The sequence below is a fragment of the Panthera uncia genome, chromosome C2 (assembly GCF_023721935.1).
Source record: "Panthera uncia isolate 11264 chromosome C2, Puncia_PCG_1.0, whole genome shotgun sequence".
NCBI classification, from domain to species: Eukaryota; Metazoa; Chordata; class Mammalia; order Carnivora; family Felidae; genus Panthera; species Panthera uncia.
Window position 1 is genome coordinate 77,859,093 of NC_064810.1, and position 6,232 is coordinate 77,865,324.

Consider the following 6,232-nt stretch of genomic DNA (forward strand, 5'->3'; position numbering starts at 1 on the left):
GGGGGGGGGGGTGGGCAGAGAGAGAGGGAGACACAGAATCCGAAGCAGGTTCTGAACTGTCAGCACAGAGACCGACGTGGGGCTCGAACCCACGAACCGTGAGATCATGACCTGAGCCGAAGTCGGACACTTAACCGACTGAGCCACGCAGGCGCCCCTGGATAGTGCTTTAAATGGTAAACAGGGCCCCAGCCCATCTCTCTGAAGTCTCTGGGTCCTATAATAGAATTGAAACATAGTATGTTTGTGTTAAAAATAGTAAAAGGCATTCTAGTAATTTACAGTATAGGGTGGGAGTTTTGTTCCAGTTTTTAGGTGGCACATTGGTACTTGAGGAAAATAGGTGAGGGTATCGACAGAGGCCTTTACAGAATTTCTCAAGGTAACTTCTGGGCATTTTCCAGGACTTTGAGGGGCTGAGGAAACAGGCTCTTTGTAATGCTAATTTCACTGCAAAATGCCAAGTCCTCCTTTGCCTTTAACTTAGGGTACCATTAGCCCTACGGTTAGGGCTGTCCGTCTGAGAGTGGTTTAGGATTCATGCCAGAGCTGATGAAGGAGAAGGAAGGAAAAAGAGATTTTCCTGTGGCAAATGGGAGGGGGCTGGGAAGAGGAGACAGGAGATGGTCAGATAGGCGATGTTTGCACGTGGAGAAGAGCCATGGCATGGGGGGTGGGTGCCATCTCAGTGGGAAGCGGGGAAAGGGGTGAGGGCAAGGGTATGGTAAACACAAGATTCCCTAAGGGCAAAGAAACTTTGTGGTAAAGACAGCTCATGCCAGCCATTTTGGTTTCTGCAGGAGGGTGGGGTGAACCCAGAGCCTCATGGGTGGGAATGTGCCACAGGTGACACGCTTGTGGGATTCGACAGACTGGAGTGTGTTTCCTGCTGATCACAGCAGTGGCGGGGGGTGAGAAGCCAAAAATCAAAACATCTAAGTTCTTTTTTTTTTATGTTTATTTATTTCTGAGAGACAGAGAGACAGAGAGACAGAGCGTGAGCAGGGGAGGGGCAAAGAGAGGGAGACCCAGAATCTGAAGCAGGCTGCAGGCTCCGAGCTATCAGCACAGAGCCCCACGCGGGGTTCAAACTCACAAGCCATGAGATCGTGACCTGAGCCGAAGTCGGCTGCTTAACCGACTGAGCCACCCAGGCGCCCCAAAACGTCTAAGTTCTTGCCCTGACTTTTACTTTTTGTTCACTAACTATATCATGAGAGCCTGCTGTATGTACCAGGCCCAGCGACAGGTGCTAGGGGATCAAGCGTGATGTCCACCTCTTCCGGAGCTTGAGTCTGATGAGGAGATTGCTGGTCCCACCAGCTGGGTTCCATGGTTGCATCACTTCACCTTCTTGGAGAGTGTGGTTTATGTCCGTGGGCAAGTGGACTTTCTAATACTGAACCCAGGATTATATTGATTTATCTGTCCCCCGCCCAGTAGTGCTGGACCAGTAGGTACCTCCCATGTGTACAAGGTCTGGATTGCTACATTTATATCAGGACAAGAGCAATCAAGAACATCTTTTCTCTGAGGGCAGGCTGTAAAGGAGAGGAAAGTGGGAAGGTGTACAGGCCATGGTTACACTTCTAAATGGCTCAGCACAGAATATTCTGGTTCTCTCTCCCCAGGGAAGGGTGTGGAGGGACCAGGTATATCTCACCTTTGTAGCTCCCCACACTGAAGGAGCCATCAGAATGGAGAAAAGAGGGGTGCCTGGGTGGCTCAGTTGGTTGGGTGGCCAACTTCAGCTCAGGTCACGATCTCACGGTTCGTGAGTTCCAGCCCCACATCGGGCTCTGTGCTGATAGCTCGAGCCTGGAGCCTGCTTCAGATTCTGTGTTTCCGTCTCTCTCTGCCCCTCCCCTGCTCACTCTCTGTCTCTCTGTCAAAAATAAATTAAAAAAACATTAAAAAAAAATTAAAAAAAAAAAACAAAAAAGAATAGAGAGTAAGGAAAAGGTCTTCCTCCCCCGGCCCCCTGCCCAAGAGACATATGGTAGGGAAATTTACTTTAGCCCACAACTGCCTTACTGGTTCACACTGGGATAATAGTTCTCTAAACTTGATAGGAAATGAGAGAGAAATGGGACCAAACACATATCAATCTCAACACGTTCTAGTGGGAAAGAAAGAATTAAACGCTGATCAAAAGATTGCTCTAGTATCTACCTGGTCTTGGATTATAATAAAAAGATACGAATGATACTCACTAATTTCATTTAAAATGGGATAGCTTACCTGCGTGCATGGCCAGTTCTAATTTTTTTTTTTTTGCATACTTTAGAACGGAGCAACAAAGTTCCTCTAAACTGAAATAGATTGGAGACTTGACAGGATCAATAAAAGAAACTTGGCCACAAAGCGTCCTCACTCTGTTGGAGCAAAAACCTGAACCGATATTGTATGTCAGTTGCAATTTGCTTTTATTTATCCATCAGCACGCTCTCCAACTAAATATAAGTATGTGTGAACAACAGTTGCAGATATAGACAGGCATCGATGTCTCCAGAATTGTTAAGACTCACTGGCCTGTGACATATCAGTGTTCAAAAGTTCTGATTTCTCCCGTGAGGTACTTTTCATATCTTATTTTGATAACGGAATGCAAATAGGCTCCCGTGAGCCCTTCCTCACCTGGGTTCTTTGCACGGTGGTACGACTGCATCTGTTTATTACAGACTATGAACAAATACACAGCCCAGTTTAGATTTATACAAATCAACTACAATTGGGGAGTTACCAAAAAATATCTGAAGGTAAAAACAAGCCCATCCTTAATTGCAGCTCTGTTGATTTTTGGCTTTCTAAAATTATTATGATTTGTAGCAAAGGGTGGTAGGTAGGATCAATGTCAAGAACTCCAAACCAAGAATGGGGAGTTTGAGGACAAGCTCTCGACCCCTTATTAACTCTTGGATCTGGAGCAGTCACTTCCCTGTCTAATGTTGGGAAAATTGGTATAAGCATCCTTTCCGTGCCTATCTTGCAGGCTCTCTGAGGGGCTTAGACAACAGGACAGATGTGATAGCTCTTGGTGGGATTATCCAAATGGGAAAGGAGGAGCATGACTCAGCTTAGAAGAGCCCCGGAAAACAAGGAGTACCTTGGCCTGTGTTTTAGGAGATGCACAGTCACCAAAAGCTCTCAGGAAAAATTCCTTTGCTATTGGTGGTGTCAGTCATTTTTATTATTTAACAGCCAGGACCGTAGGCAATAGGAATCCCATCTCTCCCTATCAGGTGCCTCATCCATCTTGCATATATTTAATTCGACAAGCACTGACTAAGTGCCTTCTGTGCACCAAGCACTGTTGCAGGGGATACAGAGTTGGGTAAGAAATGTTCTTGTAGCACACAAGCAGTCTAATGAAAGGCAGACGCGCGAACAGACTCTTGCGGGGACTAGGACTCTTTGTCGAAGGAGAGTCTGAGTCCCCGGCGGGGGGGGGGGGGCGTTGGAGTGCTCACAGAGAAGTTTCAATTTCCACAGGAGGTCCTTATAGGGCCCAATCCAGGTGTTTGCTAGATAGATACTTCCTAGATGAGTGGATGAAAGAATCACTTTTAGCAGCACAGTTAGTTGAACCCTGCCCTGGCTGGGGACTTGGTGGTCTTTTCCCCTCTTCTTCATGTCTGAACGTCCGTGGTTTAGCACAGGATCAGCACATGGTGGGCATTCCTCAGACGTTGTAGAGAAAATTAAAGTCATATTGCGTTCGGAGGAGAGTTGGGTGGCTTGGCTGCGGAAGTAAGGGGACTCACCTTGCTCTAAGAACTTGGCCAGGTCACTTTCCTTCTTTTCTCATCAGGACAAGGGAGAGGAGGCACATCTGATCTGCCTGACAGGCTTGTGAGCAGTTTGCTGCCTGGGAGGTCTCTCGAATGGATTGCCAAGTAGCGTGAATAAAGCAACTTCCTGGAAGCATGCTGGGGAAGATAATGACTATTATATGAGATTTAGGTTGGTGAGAGCGTCATAGGGAGCAGCCATTACTGTCCTGTACAGGAGGACTAACCTGAACACTAATATGAGAATAAAAGAAAAAGGTGATTAACAAAGGTAATTGTCTACTGTGTCGAGGAAAACTTCCTGGGGCACTTTTCTTTACGAAGGTTAATTATCTTCGTAGATAGCTAGAATATTAGGGTTATTAGAGGGGGAAAAACTGCTGATGTTTAATCTGTAATTATTGATGGCATGCTAATGAGTTGAGAGAAAGAAAGCAGATTGGCCCAAAGGCTTAGAATGGAAAGCTTATTGTGGAATAACACGGAGAGGGCTGGCCAATCCTTGGGTTATCGCCATGCAGTTATCAAGTAGTCAGTGCTTCCTGTTTTAACAGAGCCAATATCTGAAGGGCGGTCAGGGGCTTGAGGGCACAATGATTGTCCTTTTGGGGGAGTCTCTGAAAGGTGCAGACAGCACAGTCAAGAGTAGCCCATGCCGACATCCTCTCCCACCTGCAAGACTAATTTTGTCTTTGTTTTGGCTGCTAGCGGAGTCTCTCAGCTGCAAGTCTCCCTTGCATAAAGCATGATGTTTTATAAGTATGTAAAACACTTTTATATATTTGGATTCATTCTGTCCAGTTTGCAAGAGTCAGAGGAATGCCGTTTACCTCAAGTCACGGGAGGCGAATATAATGGCGATATGAAGAGTAAAGCTTCTCAGTGCCTCCTAGGCCGGGCCTCAGGCCATTAGGAAAAATTGGCTGCCATTCTGGAAACAGCCACCATGACTTCTGGCCATCCCGTTGCCCATGGAGGCCCACCGCTGCTCTTAACATCGTGGGCCCTATTTTGCTGCAACTTGTCCTTGTGGCTGGTACTTCTTTCCGCGTCACTTGCTGACCTCCCTGCGCTACCTTTCTCCTGTCCCTGGCTTCTCCTGTATGGTGGCTTCAGCTCACACCTGGCTTTCTGAGAGACTCCATTTCTGCACCACTAGTCATCCCCACTTGGGTTCACACTCCCCTCACGAGAGAAACTATTCAACCCAGAGGATCTCTGTTGGCAGGACTGGCTTCGTGTGTGGGCAAACTGTGCCGTCCCATGGTGTCCTGTGCTCAGAAGCGGCCCGCACTTGCTTGAATGTTCTCCTCTGGAAGACTCTCAGCAGTGTTACATCTCCATAAAAGCACACATGATATTGTCATGTTTTCATCTGCTTGCTCGTCTGCCCTGTCTAATAATACACTCTTCATTCCTTGAGAGCAAGAAACAAATTGTTTTCATTTCTGTGTCCCTGGCACCTAGCACAATATTTAGCATATAGTAGGTGCTCATTAAATGTCTGTGAAATGAAAATAAGGGCCCACAGTTGGTTGGTGGCACAGGGACGATACCAAAATCTTGCACATCTCCATCTTGGGCTTGGACAACCGCACCAAAATATCCAAGTGGATCTTTAAATGACAATTCTTATGAATATTTTCTTCTTTTTTGTCTTTTTTGGAGTGGATTCCTAAACCAGCAAAACTGCACCTCCTGTTCAACCCTTCCTTGAAAGTCAAATCACATTCAGGTGAGCTCTGAATTTCTAACTGGACAGACACTGCCCACAGGGTGATGAGGGTTTAAAAGGACTGCAAACAGTTCAGCATGGATCCTGCTGGGACATAGGTGGTAAGCATCAGAGGTGGGAAAAGAAGAAAGTACAAAGAAAATTCTAGTTTTATGAGGGCCAGAGAGGGAAAGGAATTTGTGGAATACAAAGAGGGGTCATTCTTCTCTTCTGTGGGTTTTTTGGTTCCTGTCACAGTTCTGTTATTTACTAATTATGTGACTGAGAGCAGGCTACTTAACATTGATGAAATTAGTCAATAGAATAAAATAATGACCTTCCTATTGCCAACTGTATGCTGTCTTAATAAAATCAAATTTGAAAGTGCTTATAAAAATGCTTTGTAAAATTTGTAAAGCATGACATTCACATAAAGGTCTGTTATTACCAAATATGCTTCTCACACATCTGGCTTTCTGTGAAGCTTCTTCACAGAATTTTGGCCAGGCTTGAACATCCTAACCGTATGTTGTCTCCTAGGGTAAAAATAGAGATTTTTGGCAGTCACGAAAACCCAGAAGTGCCTTTATTCACATGAAAATATGGGTTGTAGGCAGGCCTTGTTGTTGCCTCTGGGGAAAAGAAATGTTATCAACTTTGGTCCTTGCACCTTGTGGAAGCTGTCTGCGGCTCTCTTCCCACCAACCACACTTCAAATAAGGTCAAA